General features: G+C 40.1%; 1 protein-coding gene across 18 annotated transcripts in view; it reads right to left on the reverse strand.

Moving 5' to 3' along the window:
* PARD3 (par-3 family cell polarity regulator) overlaps positions 1–25,893 on the reverse strand; it is a 766,077-nt gene that overhangs the window by 593,760 nt on the left and 146,424 nt on the right. The gene's annotated exons all lie outside the window — the stretch shown is intronic.

Here is a 25,893-nt window from a genome sequence, read left to right on the forward strand (position 1 = left end):
CACAAACAAAACAAAACAAAACCCACACATGGCTGAATTAAATAAATACCCCATGACTGTCATCATCACTACATTCCGGTGCTCTTCAACATGATACACTCCAGTCTCAGTGCAGGGTCTGACAACATTAGGTTTAAACAAACCATCGCTAGTCTTCATTTAGACCAGAGGCTCACTCCATGATCCAAATGCCAGTGTTCACTCAGCCTCTGTTATTTAGTAACCTAAAAATGGATATAAATCCACAAATGAATACCAACAGTTCACTTCTACCCATCAGCAGGCTACGCCAGAACAGGCACTTGTAACTAACACCTAGACTGCCGGTATGGAACTAGAAAACCTAATCCCACTCAATCTCAAGAGATACTTCATACTAGGAATATGAACTATTATCTTCAAGTGTCTGTATTACCCAAGTCTGCCTAAAAATAAACTTTGAAAATTTAACTTTATGATTCTCTTCAAACTAATGTCAGAAACAAGTAACTAACAATGAAGGGTACATAATAGCTGCTTGAATGCACTTGTATAACAAGCACAGTACCAGGCACACAGTACATTATCTAACCTTATCAATACATCAATGATTTTAATAGCCTTACTACAGCATTACTTTTCTAGTTTACAGGTACAAAAATTAAGATTACAGATAGTAAAACCAAAATTCAAGCTGAAGTCTACAATACTTCAAAGCCCATTCTTTTTCCACTACAACTTCATTAAAAAAAAACACAATAAAACCATGTTTTAACTTTACTATACTGTAATTAACTTTTTTTTAAGGCTTTCTTGCCTGGCTGGTGTGGCTCAGTGAATTGAGTGCCAGCCTGAAAACCAGAGCCACTGGTTCAATCCCCAGTCAGGGCACATGCCTGGGTTGCAGGCCAGGTCCCCAGTAGGGGATGTGTGAGAGGCAACGATACAATGAGGTTCCTCTCCCTGTCTTTCTCTGTCCCTTCCTCTAAAAGTAAATAAATAAGACCTTTAAAAAATAAAAAAATCAATTTTAAAAAGGCTTTCTTGGAACTTCTTTAATCTGATAAATGGTATCCACAAAAAAAGCCTTTATTTTTAAAGTTGAGAGGAGAGTGCACTCACTATCAGCATTTGTAGTCAACGCCATGGTAACAGGTCCTGGCCAGCAGAACAGGCATAAAAAAGAAACAGAAAGTATAAGGATTGGAAATGAAGAGAGAAGTGTTGTTATAACAGAAAATGCGTGAAATGCCTACAATGAAACAGTGCCGCGTGTTGGGGGTGTGAAGGGAAGAGCAGCCACATGTCCTCCAGCAGACATGGACCAGAAAGCTCACAGCAGACGCATCCAGAGGAGCTATGCAAACACGGCCTGGGCAGGGGTTGCAGGGATGGTCTGCCCAGGTACAGACACAAGTCTAGACTTTTAAAAAAACCTTGAAAATAATTTGTTTTTAAAGACTAAAACGTTAGGCTCCTTTTTATGGTCACCAAGTACTAGTAATTTCAAACAATGTCAATGATAAAGCCCCTAAAAACCCTTTTCTTGGTCAAAATTTTAAATAATTGTTATGATTACTGCCAAGTTTAATTTTAATTTAAAATACAAATTTGAACGTTTTTGTTGACTTTGATTTAGTCGACAATGCTTTTCACATGGAGGTGAACTTCCGAAAACTCCAGTGCTGGAGCTGCCCCACAATGCACAAGGCCCACCACCACAGCACCCAGCCACAGACACTGCTTTGCAGTAGGTGCCTGCTGTACCGCATGTTCCTTCAGTTAGAGGGTAGACTTGAACTAAAAAATTACAGCACAGTGGTTGCAATAATGAAGAAATACAGTCTGAATTACTTCAGTTCCATCATTCTATGTGGGCTATTGGGCTTTTTTTTCTGCTTAAAAATTTTCAGCTGTGAGGACATTTAAAACTCACAAGAATGATTCTCAAAAAAACATAGACATTGCAATTTTTTTTGGTAATTTACTATGAAATGGGATTTTTACGACTAACACAAACGTATCTTCAAGATGTTTCCTAACTAGTTCCTTATATAGAGGTTGTTTTATATGAAAGAAAAATTAATTAAAAATATATTTTAAAAGTGTCCTTTCTTGAACTATATACAAAGATGCAGTCACAGATCTGGTATATAACACAAATTTTGACAAAGTCATTGATCAAACTGACGCAGAAACAAACCACATGCTGTTATTCCTTACTATGACAGACCAGTGCTATGCCTTGTTTGCTTTTCAGAAAAAAGAAATTAAACACAGCTGAGAACTATTCATCCATTTCTTGCTTCCATTTTTGTACCATAATTTTGTTGAACAGTCGGATGGAGTAAAAACAGTCCATGCTTGTGTCTAAATACATCAGGTACACCACTGACTGGAAGTGGCCTGAACTGGAAACCATCTAAATGTCCGTCAGTACTAGAATATACAGTTGTGGCATAGTCACACAATAACCAGTACACAAAATGACTGAACCTGTTACCGAACAAGAGGTTGGGGGGGCAATATTTGGCCCACCCAGGGATGCCAAAAACTGCTACAGAACAACAGGGGCCCCTCCCAAGGACAAAACACTAGTATTTACTGGGCTCTTCTGTCCGCCGCCAATTGGAAAGACAACTCTCAATGCCAGAGATTCGTGAAAAGGAAACAAAATGTTTATTTAATGCTATTTAGGCCTAATGCCTCCACTAAAATATCAGAGTCCTTTAGGGTATACACCTACACCCACACAGCTCTCCCTTCTCCCACTGTCCCAACTCCGGGTACCATAAACCAGGACAAGAGCACACGTCTGTGTTTCAGGCCACTGGCACCGTCAGCTGTGTCACTGTGCAGGCAAGATCTCTAATTAATCCAAAGTACTGTGGTACCCTCTCACGGTCCACTGGCAAGAGTTCTTTGTACCAAGTTCCAGGCAAAGTCTCTCCTGCTTTCCAGGCCACACGGCAAAAGGGGGCACCCCAAAGCCACGTGGGCCTCTTTTACCAAAGCTGCAGGGGTCCACGCTCCAACAAAAGCATGTGCCTTTCTTCTTCACCTGGCTGCAGGGATCTCTATTCTGGCAAAGCTGCGTGGTTTTCCCTTTCACCTGGGAAAGAGGGGGTCCTCACTCTGCCCCAAACCGCGTGGCTCTCCCCTCACCTAGCCAAGAGGGGACCCTTACTTTGCTGAAACAAACTGCGTGGCTCCCTCTCTCAATGGCTGCCCTGTCTGGCTTTTTAAATCCTCGCACCAATTTTCCTCTGTACCCCCATTTCCAACTCCTCCCATGATCAGTTACACCTGCCAGTATCTCTGTATTAATATAAGTTTACTGGGCTACCATCATTAGTCTGGGCAGTTATCGCCCCATGTCCTGGAGCCAATCTTCTCCAAGCTCCCACACAGGTACTGTAACTTGGGGGACCTGCCCCCAGCTACATCTTGGGGAAGTGACTTCATCCCCCTGGCTCCAAGCCTGGCCACAGCCATTGAACATATCCAAGAGACCCGCCAAAGGCTGTAGATATGTTAAATGACCAAGCCATGGATTAGCTGCAATGCTGTGGCTGTACAAAACAGCCCTGCATGTTCCTGCTCTATGTGTCCCTTCCCCCAACTCACACCTATGGGGGAAGGGGTGAGGACATCTTATATGTCTCTCCAATATTCCTATACACTTTGAATTCTGGACACCATTCTAAATCTTTTTTTTTTGGGGGGGGGGCCTTGGCTGCACCCTGTATCACTACCATACCCAACAACATGGATAAGACTCATAGACATGATAATGAGCTAATGAAGTCAGAAACAAAAGAATGTTTTTATCCCATTTCTGTGAAGTTCAAGAACAGGAAACTTCAATCTGTAGTGATGAATCAGAAGTACTGATTGCCCACTGGCAAAATGAGCACAGGAAATGTTCTATATCTTAATCTGGACAGCAGTTTCTAGGGCTCATAAACACATACAAATTCTTCAGTCAGTCCTTCACTGCATACACACTTTGATTTTTTTAAAGGCCTTCTCTACTGTCTATATATGCCATGATTAACTGAAAAAACACTGAAGTTCAAAACATGCAAATATGCATACCAGATCACTAGTACTTAAAAATGGTTAGATGTAGTCAAAATCAGTTGACAAAAAGTAGTGCCATGGTTTTTTAATTTCAAATGTTGCAACCCTTAATATGACAGATACTTGGTAGAGAGAGATTAATGGAAAGAAGTACAGGCAAAGATAGAGTAGCGAATGGGTATCAACATTATATAGAAGATATGAGACCTAAGGGAGTAGATCAGGAAAATGAATGTTGTCCTTTTAAAATGACTCTTTGCTGGCAGCTTGTCAGTGAAGCAATGGTGCCTTGGAAAACTGCAAATTTAAATTAGAAAGGACCACATGCCTAGTGCTTTGCAGCTCTGGTGTTCATAAAGTTGCATCCTTGTTCCCCTTAAGAGATCATCTTTGTCCTTGATGGCATCTTGCCCTTGGCAGAAAAGACCTGACACATTCTAAGAGCCCCAGCGGGGGCTCTTTGCCCAATCACAAAATTAATATTCTTTGCCCAATCACAAAATTAACCTGCCTGGGTTTCATCTGCAAAGATTGCCCCTTCGGCCCATTTCCCCCCAAAATAACACAAAACTGAAGGCAAAAAGTAAAGAAACACATTGAAAAGTAGCTACTCATTTGAGGATGGGGATTTCACCCATGTGTTTGGGGAACAGAGCTCCCACGTCAATCAGAGTTCAAAACTCAGAAAGGAACCTCAATTATCAAAGCAATTAGCAAAGAGGAAGGATCCCAATGACTCACTTCTTTATCAAAGACTTCCTAACCAAAAGTATGTAAATAATATATGAAGCTGAAATCTTCCATTCCAGCAAGATAGAAAGTAGAGGGGATGGTGGTAAGAAACTGAGGAAGGAAACATAAAAACATACAAAAAACATAAACATACAGAAAACCATAAAATGTAAAGTAAACATAAAATATACAAGCAGAGTCATGGGAAAAAGAGAAAGGTGGGAAGATGCTAAGTTTCTTTAGGCCACTGCTTTGAGCTAAATGGAAGACAACAAGAAGAGGACACACTACGCACAAGGAAAGCATTCCAATATGCCCCCATCTGCTCTACGCCCAAATGCTGCAGGAGGGTGGTGACAGTCAAAGGTGTGTTTACTCCCTAACACCTTTAAGAACGGTAAATTCAAAACCCATCTGGTTTTCCCACCAAAACGGCTACCTTGAAATCAAAAGGGTTGATTCCCTCTGTACGGAAATTCACTTTAGCTGCGATTAGGATCCAGCACCTAAGGTGTCTGGGAAATGTTGGACTCTCAGTTTAACCCTCTGTAGCCTCAGGCTTGGCTGAATACAGAGCAAACCAGAATGCTGCCCAAAAGTGAACATCATGCCCCCAGGAAGGAGGTTAGTGAATGTACAAATTGTGATAACTGCCTGATGTTATCTGTTGACTTAGTAATGCATTGTTCTCTCTGGTCGTCCACATGACTACCCATCACAAGATTTTACTATTAACCCCCTATACAAAGGGGCGCTGTCCAGGGAGGGGTGTGGATTCTTCCTGGCTGGCCACCACTGGGAGCAACAACTGCTTTGTCCCATGCAAGTAAGTTATGCAAACAGAAAAGTCAGTGTTCATGCTGCCTGTCACTAACAGAACCAATAACTAGAAACAAGGATTGAATCTTTATGGGCACTTTATTCAGATGGCAGCAATCTGAGAAGGTGGTAGAGCTAGTACCCTCAAAAACAGTCTTAACGTCTCATCTCCAGCTGACATTTTCATAAGGAGAAGAAAGGGTAGGTAAGGTTTGGAAAAAAGGTTAATCAAATAAGAGCTGCAGTTCTGCAGTAATTTTCCTAGTAATTCTATATCTATTGATGGATGTTTTTTTTCATTTTAAGAATGTAATTTTATTTAGAGAATGACAGTTACCTGGTCAAACTTATGCTTGAGACATGTGTCCATATTTAACCAGAGAGACTGCAGAGGCTACTGCACCAGTCAGCTCTTCTTAAATGTGAACAGTTTCCCAATATTACTCTTAAGTCATATCTCATTTACCTTCCTCCTTAGAACTGCACGGGCTGCCTTAAATAGTTTAAAAGCTTGTAATAAACCACAGAGTTCATTAAGAATAGAGGTACTTTGGTTAATGCTCAAAATGGTGTGGCCAGAGGTAAAGCAAGTATTATTAAATATGAATGTAATCTTTATCAACACAAATTGAACTTTTTTCCTAATAAAAAAGCTAGTCCAACATACAATCTCATTTTATAAAAATGTATCACTTCCAAATCACAGTGAAAGGAACTTGAATAATTCACCAATTTTTTTCTCCTATGTGCCTTAGAGATACCTCACTAAAACTGGTATCAGACACAACAAAATGACATTTACAGAATGCAATATTGTAGTGACAGTACTGAAAATGATTGTTACAAACTCTCTGAATATTAAATGGTTATACCCTAATTATACAGAACACTGTGTAACAGGATGCAGCCAGCCCACCTGCAAACAGGGATTTGTAATGGGGTTCAGAACTCAGGGTGTCCAGGAAATATTAAAAACACAGGATGTTTTCACCCCTACTTTCACCCCTACAAGTCTGAACTGGGAGATGGGACACATGGAGCAGGGCCATTGAGAGTTATTTTGCATATCAACAGTTTCACAAATAATGGCAAAAAATGGTTATTTATTTAACATATCTGTAACTTTTGGTTTCATAGATACATTAAGTAGCTGTGGCCATACCTTGAGCCAGGGAGATGGGAGTGACTTCCATCCAGGATGTAACTGGGAGGCAACTCCCCCTGATTAGAGCGCCTATGAGAGCTTGCAAATGACTGGCTCCAATCCACAGGGCCACACCTGCCCGAAGTTACTGTGGCAGCCCAGAAAAGCGGAAAAATATGGGAATGCTGGCAGGTGTAGCCAATTGTGGGAGGAGTCAGAAATGGGGCTGCAGGAGGAAGATTCATGCCAGGATCTAAACTCAGGCATGGCAGCCACTGGGGTTGGAACCACGAAGTTTTGGCAAGGTGTGGAACCACACAGTTTTGGGAGTCCCTTTGCCACATGGTTTAGGAAGTAGGAAAGCAAGATGTAGCAGCGATGCAGCGCTCTGTCTCTTAGCAGTTTGGAGGAATGCAGGAGAGACGTTGCAGGAAGGTAAGGGGTGAAAGGACTCTTACTGGTGGGCCATAAGGAGGTGCCATGTGGGTTTGGATTAAGAACCTGAGATCCAGGTGACACAGCTGATGGTGCTGGAAACCATGGGAGGCTGACCAGCCAAGCACGGATTACTAGGAAGAACCAGGGGCCAGCTGAGCCACAGACTTCTATTTCTTTTCCTGAGATACAGTACCCCTGACTGGGCAAAGGGGGAAGGAAGGACTGTGTGTTCATGGGTGTTTTAAGGGATTTTGGGATTTTAACAAAGACATTAAGTTATTATCCTAAGTCTATATAACTTTCGAATAAATAGTTCCTTTCCTTTTCACCAATCTCTTGACATTGTGAGCTATAATTCCCTGGCGGAAGGCAATGCAAACCTAGTACAAGAGGACCCCAGGACAGGGGGTCCATTCAGGAACAGTATCTTGCCCCACCTCCTGGATCCGTTCTGTAACAACTGGTCCAATAACAAAATAGAAAGCAGCAGCTGGAAATTTATCTCATTCAATGTTCAGAGATAAAGTTAACCATTCTTCCCATTATTTTCTGAGATAATTCCCCTTTTTATATTAAAATCTGTTGGGAATTAAATTCAGGTGTTTTTCCAAGCTACTGTGTGACGAGGATACAGAAGGCCATCACTGTACGGCCTAGTGCAACATAAGGACCGTTCCGATCACCCATTCTGGCGCACTTCCAAAATATACACAACAATCCAGTTTTATTTCTGTCCAGGAGACTGGGTGCCAAGGATCAGATACAAGTACTGGTACACATAAGCAGCAAGATTATAGTCAATAGTCTCTGAAAACTGAAAATGGCAGACACAGTGACACTGGCAAAGCTCCAGCCACACCACCCTTCCTGTTGATCAACAATTCTTTATCTGTATCACAAACATGGGTTGCAGACCTCATGGGGCACAAACACTGAACTGCTGTCAACTTCCTGGAGTCTCTAGGTCATGCATTGCAGTTCCTGGAATAACAGCTCTCCACATGCATTAATCACTTAAGCTTATCAACTGTAACTGAATCTGAAATCTTTAACTCTTGGGTTCCCCTATCGGTTTCTCCTATTAAAGCTCTTATGAATTTGAATAAGGCTTTAAGTCAGCTCTTCCGAATCGATCCTGGATTTGGACTTTTGGGGCTTTCCCTTAACTCCCTCATTTCACAAAGAGAGAAAAGCAAATGTACATGTGCCTAAATGAAACAGACCTCAGTAAGAGTTATGAAATTAACCAGTCAAACAACAAATGCATGTAATTTCTCATTTATCTGGCCAGTTTTCATAGGAGAAATCATACATGTCCACATATGTGGGCATGGTGTCTAAAGGTATATGCTTGGGGTGGGAGGGGAAGGCAGTGTGGGAATAGGGGGTACCTCGAACAGGCAGAGTAACCAAGAGAGAGGAGGAGGAGGAGGAGAAAGATGAGGGTAGAAGTGAAGAAAACATGCCTGATCTATTCCCTTCATCAAGTTAGAATGCTGTGGAACATGATTTTGCAAGATTTGTCTTGGATGGTTGGTTTTTTGTGGGTCTTCAGTGGTAAAGGAGTTACATTTCTGTAAAAGTTAACAGTGTCAATAGTACAGCCTTAACACAGCTGGGATATGTAAGGAGTTATCCAGAAAGATGACAGGCAAACCTGACAAATGTACCTTGGCACAAAGCTTACTCTTTAGAGGACAATCTAAGTTTCCTAAAAACCAGGACCAACTTTTCTGCATTTTATAGATTTCAAAATGAAAAAAGCTCTAAATTTAAATGCACCTAATAATAGAGATTCAAACAGGGCGGGGGGGGGGGGGGGCTGGGATGGGAGAAATAGACAAAAAATGTACTTGAAAAATAACTAAATAAAAGTAAAAAAAATAAAAATAAAAAAATAAAAAGCATCAAAAAAAAATGAAAAAAGCTTTAACCTATCCCACCTACACAGTCATTATTCCAGATACATTACAACCATAAAAATTCCATCACCTTACAGATAAATTCACAACACAAGCAGCTCATATTTACAAACAATCCTCCAGGGGACATACAACTGTGCTAACACCCGCACACCATTTCAGCATCATATCAGAAATAATAAAGTTGAGAGCACTCCCAAAATGACACTCATCTGATGTATTTTGTGCTAACAACAGGAATTTTTAATGTCTAACAGCTAAAAGAAAAAACAGTTTGAATAAAGTATCTAGATATTGGGAAGGAAAGGCGTATGAATGGAAATGACAGATTCTGAATGGCACTGACCATAGGTGATATCTGTTTTTTTTTTTAATCCTTTTTCTGTTCCAAATGTGTTGAAGAAAAGGAGGAAAAGGTGTATTCATCTTCGGGTACCTATCAGACATTTCTGTGTGTGTCACCTGGCACCCCTCAGAACTCATTCTGCACTCAGTGGGAGGGCCAGGGATGAACTAGCAAGGAAAACTCCAAAGACTTAAAACGGACAGAGTTAGGTTAACCCTCCCTGATCGGCTGTCCGACACTAGAATCGAAGCTCTGTGAGAAACACTCAGGGAGGGCTGCTTTCATTTGTCTGAGAATATGAGCAGGGTACAGGCCATCCCTGTGCACTAGCACAGAGCCTCCCACATGGTTTAAGCTCTGTGGTCAACGGCTTGAAATTCTTGATTTATGAACAAAGGGTGCACACATTACTTTGTACTGTGCTTTGCAAATTATGAGGCTGCTCCTAAGCAAGAGTTTGGTTTGTCTCACTGGCTGCTCTTCAAACCCTTCTACCAGCTAACATGCTACACATGCCAGATTGTGTCACTGTGAGAAAAACAGCAGAAAAGGACAGAATTCATCAAAAACTAGTTGGGCATTGTGGGAAAAACAGGGCACTCTTCAAACAACTAAATCATTACGCAAACAATATTAACAGAAATCCAGCCTTAGAGAACCTCTGGGAGAATTCTCAAATATATCAAAAAGTGCTACATCATCAAAGGAAAAACATGTCTGTACCAGGAATGAATGGGAGGAAAATTCTAAGGAATCAGTATGATCATGGTTGAACTATGTTCACCGACTAAAGAATATTCATGGAGTTCCCAGAATATGCTAGGCATGTCAGAAATTATTCCTTGACTGTGTTTTTTTTCAGTTCATAATCTTTATTGATTCTGAATAAAGTGAAATTGCTGAACACTGTATATGAGTAACTCTAAGCTTCATAAACTGTGCTACCCAATGGAACAATTAGAAAATACCCATAGCTTATTTATATTTGGAAATTTAATTGACTTAGGTAAGCTGTATGTGTCTGTTGATAGTATACATGGAGATTTTTAACTCTTTCTGATTTAAGAAAGTAAGCAGCACCCAGGGAAATACATTCATGGAATGACCAATTTTAAAAAAGTATGGTTTTCTTTTCTCTTTTAACAAGAACTAGTTGCTAAAAACATGCTAGTCCCTGAACAATTCATTAGAGCTGAAATCAATATACTTTCATGATACCTGACAAACTCATTTATTCCTAAAAATGGAAGAAAATCATGATTCTAGAATTAGGCAGAGTGAGGATAGGTTTATTCTTACATTCATAATGCCTCAAAGTTTACATTAAAAAATTCTGTTGTGACTAAGAAAATTAATTGTTTTCAGAGGTATTGGGTGTTTACTAGTTACTTACAAAATATAGGTAATACAAACATTAATATTTTCCATCACAATTTTGTACCTTAGAGTAAATATTTTAGAAACATGACCTTGCCTAACAGTGAAGTTAGTCTCCTATTATACAACTGTAGTCCTCAAAATAAAAATGGAAAACAAATACACTATTCAAATGCGACATTTTTGTGGAAATAACAGAAATACTTTATAAGAAAGTATAACACTCAGAGGCATTATCTGAACAAAACTGACAGAACTGGAGGAAAACCACACCATGAAAAGGAGCAGAGAGTACTCCCATCCTAAGTAAGGCAAGGACAAGAAACATAAGGGAGTAATTCTAGGTTTTCCTAGTGCCCTACCAAATTTAATTTCAAATATTGAGACAAGCTGAGCCTCTCTTAAATGGATGAGAATGTTCTTCAGGTTTGTTGTTTTTTTTTTTTAAGTCTCTCCTTAGATAAGTTACATTCTCTCTTCAGGCACTCCCCAAAGAGCTTCTCCATATGCCTGCGCCGCAGACACCTGCCCGGGGCAGGAACCTGGAAGGCAAAGAGATGGATACTGCAACTGGCATGAAGAACCCAGCTCTATACAACCAGACCCAACAGCAGTTCCAGGAAGAGCTCTCAGCACCTACCTAGGTGCTAAGATGGTCCCTCCCATCTCCTTTCTCTCCACCGAGTTTTCAGTGAATCTCTTCCTTTGAATCTGTCTGGCCTCCTCTCTGATTTCTATCCTGAGAAGTAGCAAGAATCCCCTCCCTGGTGCCAATATGACCAGACAAATCACAAGATTAATACCATTTTCAGAATTTCTTCCTTATGAACTTCTAAGAAGGCAAATCAGAATAAAATTATAGAAGGTTCTGAATAAAATCTGGATCTTGGACAGACCACAAGAACCCCACCACTCCTAAGGTTCCACACACAGATTTTCATAATGAGATAGTGGGGGGCACTAAAAACTGATAAAATTTATTTTAATCCCTGTACATGAAGATGGAAAACAAATTCAATGACTAACATTTACAATAAAGTAGTTTAAATACAGTATGCATCTACAAATATACTGTGTAAGCTATACATGAACATGGGTATAAGCAAGAAATATGTGTATGTGATTGTACGTATAGGCCCAAGTGTTCTAAGCTATGCATTAAAATACAAAAATTGAAAACAATTTTAAAACATAAAACCCTTTTTTAAATACACCCCATATCCTTAATTATATCCATATTCTCCCTATTAGTCAAAAAGAAATTATCCCTCAGGATGCACACACATATATATCCATGATTTTTTTTAAAGCATAAGGCAATGTAATGTTAAAAAAAAAAAAAGTGTTCAGCTCCTTAGTTAGCTCATTCCCCAAACAAGCATTATGCATTTGTAACAACAGCAATAGTGTGAGAGGCAGGCACTGTGCTGGGTGGTCTCCGTGCACTGTCCTAACTCAGCTTACCAAGAGCTGTGTGCAACCTCGGTCAATACAAGGACAACTCTGACGATTGATGTTCTGCTCTAGAAAACATTTCATGAGATAATGGATACAGACAGTGTCTAAATGCTAACCTCTAGTACTGGACATAATGATTAGAAATTATTATTGTTAATTTTCATACCAACACTGCAAGGTGGGTACCATTCTCATTCTGGGAAAAGTAAGAGTGTAACACGCAAGCAATTTGCCAGTGAAATGACTGAGTAATTGTGGGCTAGAAAACAACTAGCAGAGAGATAACAAACTACTTAATCAGCCAATCAAGCACACAATACTAATGAGTCTTAAGTAAAAATCAACATACCCCTACATTCATGGCAGTGCTATCTACAATAGCCAACATCTGGAAACAGCGTAAGTTGAGTGCCCATCAGTAGTACAGTGGATAAAAAAAAGCTGTGGTTCATTTATACAATGGAATACTAAGCACCAGTAAAAAAAGAAGAAATTCTTACCATTTGGGACAACACAAATGGAACTGGAGATTATTATCCTAAGTGAAATAAGCCAGTCAGTGAAAAACAAATACCATATGATCTTACTTATATGTGAAATCCAATAAACATAATAAACTAATGAACAAAAGAGAAACAGAAGCACAGACGCATGGAACAGATTGTCAGCTGCCAGAGAGGAGAGGACTGGATGAAAGATGGTGAAGGGCTTAACCAAAGAATATGTATGCATGACCTATGGACCCAGAAAACAATATGGAGACTGACTAAGGGATGGGAGAGGGTAGGGCTGGGTAGAGATGGGAAAAGGAAGAAAGAACGGGTACAACTTAATAGCATAACGAACAAACAAACAAACAAGTAAATAAATAAGCAAGCAAGCCAGCTAGCCAGCCAGTTCAGGCTAGTATAAAAAGTAATGTAATAACTCTTCTCAGTTAATGTATTTAATTTCAAAGCAGCTTTGCTTTACAAAATTTTAAACTCTCATGGGTAGCAATAAATCAACCAAAACTGCCTCTAGTACAAATATTAATAAATATAACCTAACATCCAACACATAAAATAAGCTTTTTCCTGAATTTAAAGGCATGCTCAGAACCGATCCACAATTGATCGATCACTGCAAGTATTTTAAATCATTAGTATATCAGCACTAGAACGGCCCAATTTGATTGTGGGAAGCAGGGGAAGTGACTGAAATCCGGCAGAGAGCAGAGCAAGAGCAACTGTTCCCTCTCGGACCCCTGCCCACTTACAACATTACAATACTGCAACGCAGGGTTACCCCACCTAGGGAGAATACCTAAGGCTCCACCCCTCAACATAACAGTTGTGTCAAGACAAAAAAAAAAAAAATAGCCCAAATGAAAAAACAGATCAAAGCTCCAGAAAAAATACAACTAAGCAACAGAGATAGCCAACCTATCAGATGCACAGTTCAAAACACTGGTAATCGGAGTGCTCATAGAATTGGTTAAATTTGGCCACAAATTAGATGAAAAAATGAAGGCTATGCTAAATGAAATAAAGGAAAATGTACAGGGAACCAAAAGTGATGGGAAGGAAACTGGGACTCAAATCAATAGAGTAGACCAGAAGGAAGAAAGATACATCCAACCAGAAAAGAATGAAGAAATAAGAATTCAAAAAAGTGAGGAGAGGCTTAGGAACCTCCAGAACATCTTTACATGTTCCAAAATCAAAATTATAGGGGTACCAAAAGGAGAAGAGGAAGAGCAACACGTGGAAAACTTATTTGAACAAATAATAAAGGAGAACTTCCCCAATTTGGCAAAGAAAATAAACTTCCAGGAAGTCTAGGAAGCTCAGAGAGTCCCAAAGTTGTTGGACCCAAGAAGGAACACACCAAGGCACACTGCAATTATATTACCCAAGATTAAAATGAAGGAGAGAATCCTAGAAGCAGCAAGAGATAAGGGAACAGTCACCTATAAAGGAGTCCCCATTAGACTAGCAGCGGATTTCTCAAAAGAAACCTTACAGGCAAGAAGGGGCTGGAAAGAAGTACTCCAAGTCATGAAAGGCAAGGACCTACATCCAAGATTGCTCTATCCATCAAAGCTTTCATAGAATGGAAGGGCAGATAAAGTGCTTCTCAGATAAGGTCAAGTTAAAGGAGTTCAGCATCACTAAGCCCTTATTATATGAAATGTTAAAGGGACTTATCTAAAAAAAAAGATGAAAAATACGCACAGTAAAATGACAGCAAACTCACAATCATTAACAACCACACCTAAAACAAAAACACAAGCAAATGAAGCAAACAACTAGAATAGGAACAGAACCACAGAAATGGAGATCACATGGAAGGTTATCAACAGGGGAGTGGAAGAGGGAGAGAGGGGGAAAAGGTACAGAAAATAAGTAGCATAGATGGTAGGGAGAAAACAGACAGGGAGGGCAAGAATAGTAAGGGAAATGTAGAAGCTAAAGAACCTATAAGTTAACTAAAGGGTGGAAATGTGGGTGGGAGGGGGTGTGCAGGGCAGAGGGGAGTATAGGGGGGAAAATGAGACAACTGTAGTAGCATAATCAATAAAATATATTTAAAAACAAATTATTTTTGCACTTTTATTTAAAAAATAAAAAGATAACATGTAAAATGAACAATAATACACAAAAAAAGCCAGTATGCACCCTGATTAAACTGTACACAGGTGTGCTATTCATCACCTGCTTTCTCTTTGACTCAGCTGTTACTTCTCACCTTTCTTAGATATAGCCTGTGAAATACAAATAAATATAAAACTCATTTTCATTAGAAAGCAACCCCCAAAATTTTTATCACTTAAAATTTGAGCTCAACAACATCTGCACAATTACAGAGTACATCTTCTAGGAATAACAGAGCTATGTATCATAAATACATACCAGCAGCACAACATAAAAATCATTAGACTTTATTTCATTACAATCTACTCTCTGAAATGCACATGGTCCAGCTTATAATTAATCATAATTATTCAACCCCACAACACAGTACCACAAAGCATCCAGAGGATTAGCAAACAACCTTATTTTTTTTCTGCCTATTATAAGAACAGAAAGAAAATTCAGACAGTATGGCACCACAGGAAGACGGCAAACAAATTCATTTCCTATATGAAAAAAACGGTTTAAAAACAGTTTTCAGTCCAACATTCTCCAGGGATCACCTTCCAAGTTTCTGGAGTTCCAAATTTATGAAAGAAACCATTTCAGATCAATGTGCAAAAACCATTTTGCATCCTTTCCCAGAAGCTTTGTCAAATTTTTATTTTAAATATGCTTATATCTTTATATCACAAGCTGCAAATTTATAATTCAAGCTCCACTGATCAGCAGACTCTTTTATGAAAAAATTTATACAAATTACTAAAGTACAGCAACTGCTAGGAATATACAAGGCCACCCTTACCAGAAAAGTATACAAACACAGAAAAGTAAAAATATGCACAGTAGATCACACATACTGGTATGTGTGTGTGTTAACATGTGTGGACCTAACTTTCAGAGGCAAAGAGCTAATGTGGAGGAAAGAAAATAATTCTGTTTCTTCTCGGAAATTCTGTTTAAATTCTGTTTCTTCTTGGAAACAGTGCTCCTGGTATTTAAAGTCAACCAATGTTAGGTCATTTGAGTCCATGGACTCTCTTTCCTTTGGCTCCACTGCCTGGGAAAGAGGACTTAGTCTCTCAGGGAAGCACAGGAGACGCTGAGAATTACTTCGGAACTGACTCTGAAGGAGACAGTAAGAGCTGAAGCTCTGGAGATAGCAAACTTCAGAACATCAAGTTCTCTGACAATGGGTAGTCGGAAGACAAAGAAGGGTAATTAAAAAACTATAAAGTTCAAAGAAAATGGGGGTGAAACAAACAAAAAAAAGGTTTACTGCTCAAGGTAACAAAACAAAGAATGATAGCATTTACTAACAGATTATCTAATTATACCCACATCATTTCTTTCCTTAAACCATACTCAAAATATAATACCTGATATGAATTTAAAACATTTTGCCCTGGCTAGTGTGGCTCAGGGGATTGAGTGTGGGCTGCGAACCAAAGGGTCACAGTTCAATTCCCAGTCAGGGCACATGCCCTGGTTGCAGGGCCATGTCCCCAGTAGAGGGCGTGCAAGAGGCAACCACACATTGATGTCTCTCTTTCTCCTTCCCTTCCCCCCTCTAAAAATAAATAAGTAAAATCTTTAAAACAAACATTAATACAAGTTGACATTTTCACATAATTTTTTAAAAATAAGTTTTTTAAAATACAGGGTCTGGAAGAAGTAATGCATGCTTGAGTGTGATTGGTAGGTAATAATATGTGTGTAATAATTTATAGTTTCCATTTATACATTCCACCTAAAATCCAAATATAGTGCCCTTGAGTGTGATATTGTTATGTCATAGTTACATGGTTATGATTTTATAATAAAAAAGGGACATTACTTGTGGGGGACCATGTATATTTCAATTTGTCTATAAATAACTTGGTAATCCAACCCAATAGACCACAATCAACTCACTGTTTCACACATGGGGAAGGGGATAGTACCAGTTCTATAAATTTAAATTAGAAAAGAGCTACCCTGAAAGAATAAAGGGCTATATTCCAGGGACATAGAGACACTCAAGAAATCAAAGTCATATCTTAAAATTTTAACTTATTTTTATGTCTTAGTTTGGGTAAAACTGTGAAGTAAAATTTAAAAGAAACACAATTTAGTTAGAATTTTTTAAAAAATGAAAACATTTTAGCATTTTAGTTATGGCCTATCTCTAAATATTGGTACTCACCTATATTCTCTGCTGCAAAAAGTTTATTAGTACAACAACAGAGGATCCTCAAAACTATGACCTTTGTAAACCATAACACGAGTGCTTTAAGAAAAAAGAAGCTCAACTCTTCTATCACTTCCTCTGGAATTCTGATTTCCTACTCTTTACTTTAAAATGTTAATAACTTAACAATTACATGGATTTATTAAGCACTTTGTTCATAGGTCAATAACAATGACCTATGAACAAAGAAAGAACCTGAATAAAACCCTAAGCCTTTTGACCTAAGACCTCCCAACATTATAGAATGCACAAATGTCCAAGTTCTTTAGAAATTCTTAGCTTTGTCTGAAAATTCAGGAACATCTTTAAAAACTGATATACTTTTATTTTCCACCCCGCTAAAAATAGCTCTCCTCAACTACTACACCAATGAGGCCAGCATGTAAAAACACATCCAAAACAGTGACAAAATAAGTCACAATTAGCATAGAAATGACAAAGTAACAACTCAGAAAAGGAAAAATACAACTCTGGTAAATGCCCGTGATCCCATTTTAAAAGAAAATCGACCTGAAAAAGAACAGAGACAAAATGAACCAAAGGTATGTTTAAATCAACAAAGAGATGAGACAGCTTAAAGTACAACATTTCAAAACTTCAAATGTCTTTTTAGCTACATTATCACCTAATTGACTACTTCCAATTGGATCTCCAAAAAACTGACTCCTTTATGTCTAAGACTGCATCATTTTCACCCACCCAATATTTTGTCTGGCAGAGGCATTCACTTTCTAATCCACTTGCACCACATACACCTTTCCCTCCATACTCAATGACTGGGCACATACCTCAATGCCAGGGCAATATTTAAGGTGAACCCACTAGTCACCACTCCCCCAAGGCTTTCTTCTCAGTCCTGTAACTTGAGAACTAACTAGAAGCTTCCTCTCTTCCTCCATTTCACTGTCTAAATCAGGAGAACCCATTCTGCAAACAAAATCTTTCATAGAACCCTCACACAAAAACAAACTTAAATCGACATTAGCATAAATTTGTCCTTTAATTTGGAATGTAACTAACTTATTAAAAAGACAATCAGACTTCGCCAAGAGGGAGGCATAGGTGGAGACAACGTGCCTTCTCACACAACCAAGTTTAGAGAAAACAAAATATTAGCAACAGAAAACACAGCCAGAACACAGAAAATTGAACTTTTCGGAAGTCCGATAACAACGAATTCTTCAGCCTGACCGGTAAGAGGGGTGAAACGAGGAGCTGGCGGAGCGGGGTTGCACAGGAAATCTCGGTCAGATGGACTCAGGCTCGTGGATCCCAGGTGTGGGGTTGCAAAGGGCTGACCCAGTGAGCGACCGGCGGATCCGGCGAGGGTGAAGGGCAGCGGGTTGACTGTGCTGGCGCATTCCTGCGCAGATAGACCAACGAGGGAGTGGGCGGTCAGACGGACCAAGCCGGTCCCAGAAATGAGAGACAGCAGCTATTTCCCAGCTCTGACCCCGCCCCCACATACAGAGTCACAACCCAGGAACCTGAGCAACCCTACCCTGGTGAACACCTCAGGCTTCACTCCTCACCCAGCGGATGGAAGCAGGAGAGGGGGACACCATTTCCCCACTCTGACCCCGCCACCACATACACCTTCACAACCCAGCAACCCCGCCCTTCAGGCCACGCCTAGCCCCTAAGGCTCCGCTCCTCATACTTAATGAGCGCGAACAGACCAAAAATGGCTCAAGATCTCAAAGCCCCAGAGCCCATAAATCTAAGCGATGAAGAAGTAGCCAAACTTTCAGATGCACAGTTCAAAATACTGGTCATCAGGATGCTCACAGAACTGGTTGATTTTAGCCACAAATTAGAGGAACATATGAAGGCTAAACTAATTGAAATTAATGGAAATGCACAGGAAACCAATAGTAATGGAAAGGAAACTGGGACTCAAATCAAAGGAGTGGACCAGAAAGAGGATAAAAATGACCAAACAGAAAAGAATGACGAAACAAGAATTTTTTAAAAATGAGGAGAAACTTAGGAACCTCCAGGACATCTTTAAACACTCCAACATCCGAATTATAGGGGTTCCAGAAGGGGGAAAGGAACAACCACAAGTGGAAAACTTATTTGAACAAATAATAAAGGAGAATTTCCCCAATATGGCAAAGGAAATAGACTTCCAGGAAATCCAGGAAGCTCAGAGAGTCCCAAAGAAGTTGGACCCAAGAAGAAACACACCAAGGCACATCATAATTACATTAGCCAAGATTAAAATGAAGGAGAGAATTCTAGACACAGCAAGAGATAAGGGGACAGTCATCTACAAAGGAGTTCCCATCACACTGTCAGTGGATTTCTCAAAAGAGACCTTACAGGCAAGAAGGGGCTGGAAAGAACTATTCCAAGTCATGAAATCCAAAGACCTACATCCAAGATTGCTCTATCCAGCAAAGCTTTCATTTAGAATGGAAGGGCAGATAAAGTGCTTCTCAGATAAGGTGAAGTTAAAGGAGTTCATCATCACCAAGCCCTTATTATATGAAATGCTAAAGGGACTTACCTAAGAAAAAGAAGATAGAAAGTATGAACAGTGAAAGGACAGCAAACTCACAGTTATTAACAACCACATCTAAAACAAAAGCAAGCTAAAAGGACAGCTAGATCAGGAGCAGAACCATAGAAATGAAGATCTCATGGAGGGTTAGCAACAGAGGAGTGGGAGAAGAAGTGGGGAGAAGGTACAGAAAATAAGTAGCATAGACGGTAAGTAGAAAATAGATAGGGGGAGGGCAAGAATAGTATTGGAAATACAGAATCCAAAGAACTTGAGACACATGGTCATAAACTAAAGAGGGGGAATGGCAGGGGTGGGGGAGTGGAGGCTGGAGGGGAATGAAGCGGGGGAATAGAACAACTATAATGGCATAATCAAAATAAAAATTTAAAAAAATAAATCTGACAGAGAAAGACAAGTACCAAAAAAAAAAAAAAAAGACAATCAAACAATACAATGGGGCCATTTGATAAATAAACAGTAAAATAAAATTGGGAATGAGTATATCAACCTCAAAATCCAATCTGTTTCTGTATTTCTATTCTGCTTGCACATTATCAGCTTCAAACTTTTACAAATAAAACTTGCAATTACAGGACACTTTAATTAAACAGATTCAAAAGCTTGAAATGCAAGTGGGAAATTTCTGATTCAAAGTTGAATCACTAATAGTAAACCAGCTCTCATTCCTTATGAAAACTATAAGAGCTGCAAAGCACTCAAACCTTAGAAGAGGGGAAAACTCACATCACCATTTGCCATGCACATTCCTGATGCACCAACAAGGAACCTTTGAGCAGACATGGCAGGTGAAGAATGCAAATTCTAAGGTCTGCACAGAAGAAGATTTCATCTAGCAAGATACATTGAAGAATTGGTAGTTTCCAACATTTCACACTAGAGGCATGACATATTTGTACATCCTTAGCAGATCCAGGACACACTGAGGACCCCTGACACCTCACTCCACACTACCACCTGAAATGAGGAGCCCTCTACTGTCATCACACCTCTACACACAAACTTTATACTAACTTTTATTTAAACACTTTACTTTCTAAAGAAGCAGGCATAATGTTTGTGTTCTCTAGAAGTTTTTGTGACAGGCTATTACAATAAGGACAGATATAGTCATATTGTACACAGATTTAATTTTTGATGTCAGATTTTTCTCTTCTTTACTTACTTCATGATGTGAACCTAAATATATTTTAATTTAAAATGCATGTTGATAAAATAAGTACAAACCCACAGTGCACAGATTTACATAACTTTCTGTGCCAGGTGAAGAAAGTTCTCAATCAATACATGAATTTCAATCATTTATTTATTCATTATTTAATTTTCACACATTTCATAAAATTCAGTAGAAGAACTAGCTTCTTCAAAAGGTGGACATTCCTACATTTGATTCAGTTAGAAAATTTTACTTTACCCCAAAGTCATATTCTATCTGACCATATTCCTTATTGAAAACAAAAAACAGAACTCCTCCAACAGGGCAATATATACACACTTATTAGAGCTATATGGAAGATATATTAAAGATATAAGGTTTTGCATTTATTGAACTTAATTTGGAAAACACTCCAGAAATAAAAATCCAAGATCATCATTTATTCTCAAGAACTTCATTTTTTCAGATGTATATGCTTTCCATAATTTGTATATAAACATCTATTTCAAATTTGCAGGCTAGAGCTGTTTTAAATTAAAACCCAAAGCCTCCACATACCATGAATTAAATATGGGGGTATCAAATAAGAAAATTATATGTTTGGAAGGAAATTATGTTTCCTTCTTTGAAATTTCTGAAAATAATTCTACATTATAACTTCTACCTCAAAAGCTAGTCATTTTAAATTGTCACAAAAAGAGCCCTGGCTAGTATAGCTCAGTGGATTGAGCACTAGCCTGCAAACCAGAGGGTTGCTGGTTCAATTCCAAATCTGGGGCACATGCCTGGAGCACATGCCTGGCTTGCAGGCCAAGAGGCAACCAGACATTGATCTTTCTCTTCCTTTCTCTTTCTCTAAAATTATTTTTAAAAATTATCACAAAAGATAAGCTACAGGAGACTTTCGCCAAGATGGAGGCGTAGGTGGGAACACTTTTCGTCCTTGCACAACAAATATAAAAACAACAAAGTTTTAACAATGAACACAACCAAACCACACAGAAAATCAAATACGGAGTCTGAAAACAACGGACGACTCAGCTAAACTGGTGAGAGGGGTGAAACCAGCAGCGGAGCCAGTCGGGCAAAAAAGATCCGGGTGGTGCACAGGCAGTCAGGGGCACGGATCCCAGGTGCGGGCTAGCTACGGGCGGAACCCAGGGAAGAGGCGCTGCTGGCTGTCTGCAGTGGGTCGCGCATTTGCACGCAGATAAACCAGTGAAGAGGTGAGCATCCAGACAGATCTCGCAGGCCCCAGCAACTGGCGCAGGGCAGGAGACTCGCATATTTGCGCTTGGATAAGCAGGCGGGGGGTAAGCGGTGAGACGGACTGGGCAAGAGGAGAGGACCGCCATTGCTCCCTCTCTGACCCTGCCCCCACATACAGCATCACAAACCTGCAACCTGGGTGGCCCCGCCCCGAAAACACCACGGCGCCTCTCCTCATTCATAACAGGCACCAACAGATCAAAACATGGCTCAACAACAACTCAGAGCCCCAGAGCCCATAAATGTAAGTGATGAAGAAGTAGCCAAACTTTCAGATGCACAGTTCAAAATACTGGTTGTCAGGATGCTCACAGAACTGGTTGATTTTAGCCACAAATTAGAGGAACATATGAAGGCTAAACTAATTGAAATTAATGGAAATGCACAGGAAACCAATAGTAATGGAAAGGAAACTGGGACTCAAATCAAAGGAGTGGACCAGAAAGAGGAAAAAAATGACCAAACAGTAAAGGATGAAGAAACAAGAATTCAGAAAAAATGAGAAGAGGCTTAGAAACCTCCAGGACATCTTTAAACGCTCCAACATTCGAATTATAGGAGTACCAGAAGGGGGAAAGGAACAGCCACCAGTGGAAAACTTATTTGAACAAATAATAAAGGAGAATTTCCCCAATCTGGCAAAGGAAATAGACTTCCAGGAAATTAAGGAAGCTCAGAGAGTCCCAGAGAAGTTGGGACCCAAGAAGAAACACACCAAGGTACATCATAATTACATTAGCCAAGATTAAAATGAAAGAGAGATTTCTAGAAGCAGCAAGAGATAAGGGGACAGTCACCTACAAAGGAGTTCCCATCAGACTGTCAGCTGATTTCTCAAAAGAGACCTTGCAGGCAAGAAGGGGCTGGAAAGAACTATTCCAAGTCATGAAAACCAAAGGCCTACAACCAAGATTGCTCTATCCAGCAAAGCTTTCATTTAGAATGGAAGGACAGATAAAGTGCTTCTCAGATAAGATCAAATTCAAGGAGTTCGTCATCACCAAGCCCTTATTATATGAAATGTTAAAGGGACTTACCTAAGAAAAAGAAGATAAAAAAGATGAACAGTGAAAGGACAGCAAACTCACAGTTATTAACAACCACACCTAAAACAAAAGCAAACTAAGAGGACAGTTAGATCAGGAGCAGAACCATAGAAATGGAGATCACATGGAGGGTTAGCAACAGGGGAGTGGGAGGAGGAGAAGGGGGGAGAAGGTACAGAAAATAAGTAGCATAGACAGTAGATAGAAAATAGATAGGGGGAGGGCAAGAATAGTAGGGGAAATATAGAATCTAAAGAACTTGAGACACGTGTTCATGAACTAAAGGGGGGAGAATGGTGGGGGAGGGATTTGCAGGGTGGAGGGGAACGGAGGAGGGGAAATAGAACAAATGTAATGGCATAATCAATTTTAAAAAAGATTTAAAAAAAGATAAGCTACAGCCTTGGCTGGTGTGGCTCAGTGGGTTGAGGGCCAGCCTGCAAACTGATAAGTCACCAGTTTGACTCCACACTGGGGCACAGGCCTGCATTGTGGCCCAATTGATGTTTCTGTCTCTCTGGAACATCGATCTTCCTCTCCCTCTCCCTCTCCCCCTTCCTCTCTCTGAAAATAAATAATAAAATATTTTTTAAAAAAAGGTAAACTAGAAGAGAATATTTTCCCCCTTCTGTGACTGGGGGAGAAGTCACGAGATAAAAATGATTTTGTATCTATAAAGATAGCAATTATAATTAACCCCATCAAAATACATAAAAAAATAAATAAATTGTGGTTGAATGAACTATTGGATAAACTTCAGTCAGCTCAGTCAGCTTTTTTGTTTCCTTTATCCACCCCCAAAAAGCTTTTGAAATACAAGATTATTTTGCTGGACAAAATAACGCACGACAGGACAGCATTGCCTGGGTTGTGACTTCTGTACACGGGGCATATTCCACATTGGGTTTATTTCTTATAACCCTCCCAAATGATCACTGAGGAGTGTAAATGAGCTTTTTCAGTAACTTTTTTCCATTTATTTCCTTTTTTCCTGGCAGATGGGCTGGTGGTAGTCTTCTTCTGGCCCTTCAACCGTGTGTGAGAGGTTCAAGAGTTTGCAGGTCACATGTGAAACTCATGTTTCTGGCCCCTGAAGGCAGAGTAAGAAAAGTGATAGAACAGCAAAAAATCTACCCCAAGAGTGCTTTACTAAACACACACAAAAAGCATATGGGGATATAAGTTGAGCTTCAACAGCCCAAAACTGAAAATTGATACTTGCACGTACCGTGTGGATAACACATATAGTAGGAGCCACAGAAGACCCCCGGAGGCTGCTCCCACCGCAAAGGAACTGCGTTTCCCCACATCTGCCAGTGTCTGTTTATAGCAGACCCGATTTCTCCAGGCATGACTACTGACACACACCAGAGATGCATTATTTAACGGTTCTACTGAACCTAAATGGGAATTTTCTACACATCTTTTATCAGGCAATGATGACACTTTTTCCCTTAACTACTTATGTTCAGTTTTAAGTAACTTAAAATCTTCAACTTTCATTAAAACCAAGGCCTTTGAATTTAAAACCTCTGGGACAAGAGTGTTTTACCATCCTAACAAAACAAGGGTTAAAAGAAAAACTAAAAGACTACATTTCCCATAGTTAACCAAAAGGGCCTAGAAAAAATCTTAAATGGGCACATCTTAGCAAAACTAATAACCCAGCCTTCTCTTCAACACCCAAACCCATGGCTCTATCTCCTCCGAACAGGCCTGCTGACAGCCTCGGCCAAATCCACGTGTCCTTCCTGCCCTCCCTGCCACACACTGTCTGGCCCACAGACAGGGCCCACTACCACTTGCCCACTGCTCTCGTAGGCACAATATTGTCCATCGGTGTTTTCTGTCACCTCCCGTGTGAACACGCAGTCCAGTGAGAAAGTGCATTTCATGAGTTTCTGTGTTTCCCTTTGTAATATTGGTGTCCTCTTGTTTTAAGTTAGAAAACATGTGTAAAAAGGCCCTCTCTGTTGGGAAACTAACAGTTGGAAATAAGCTGCAGCTTTTACATAATAAGCATTATATTTTGATCCCTGTCCCACAACTGTGAGGAAAAAAGAATTTTTTCAAAAGAAACTGGGTAGAAAGCACAAAGGAAAGGGCCTGTGGTGATTCTGGGCAGACTATGGGAGGGCAGGTTTATTTCTGCTCAAAGAATTAAAATAAACAGTCCCCAGTTCATATACCCAAAGCAGCAACAGAGTGAGCCCTGTCACCCCAGAGTCAAGTGAGACCTCTGAGATGTCACGTGTGCATGCAGAGGCCAACACAGTCAGCAGGACCCAGTCTGTGATGACAGGCGCTGTGAGGCTGGCCAGAGCAGCCTGGAAGGAGGGCGGATCTTCATCATACTTGCTCCTCTGGGCCCTCTGTAGACAGCAGACAAGAGGCTGAGAGGCTGACTCCCGCCCCCAGCAGGCCCATCTAGGAAGCAGGCACTAAAATAGACCCCCTGTGCAGGGGCTGCTCACCTGACTGATGTCAAACCAGGTGAGGGCCACCAGGGCACTGCAACCTCTAGGCACCATGCTCCACTCTGCACAGCAACACTCCACCAGGCTGGGGGACAAGTCTCCCACATAACATTATCCCATCGCCAACCTGGCAGAGGCCCAAGGCACCTTCTGGGAACACCAGCTTTTCAGGGCTCAAACCAGGGTGTGGGCCACCAGCCTTCAGCAAACATATGTCAGTCAACAGCTCTCATCTCTGGGCTGCAAAGATGCATGAGAGCCATGAAGGGTTATAC

The sequence above is a fragment of the Artibeus jamaicensis genome, unplaced genomic scaffold (genome assembly GCF_021234435.1).
Source record: "Artibeus jamaicensis isolate MK-2021 breed Jamaican fruit bat unplaced genomic scaffold, CSHL_Jam_final contig_515, whole genome shotgun sequence".
Taxonomy (NCBI): domain Eukaryota; kingdom Metazoa; phylum Chordata; class Mammalia; order Chiroptera; family Phyllostomidae; genus Artibeus; species Artibeus jamaicensis.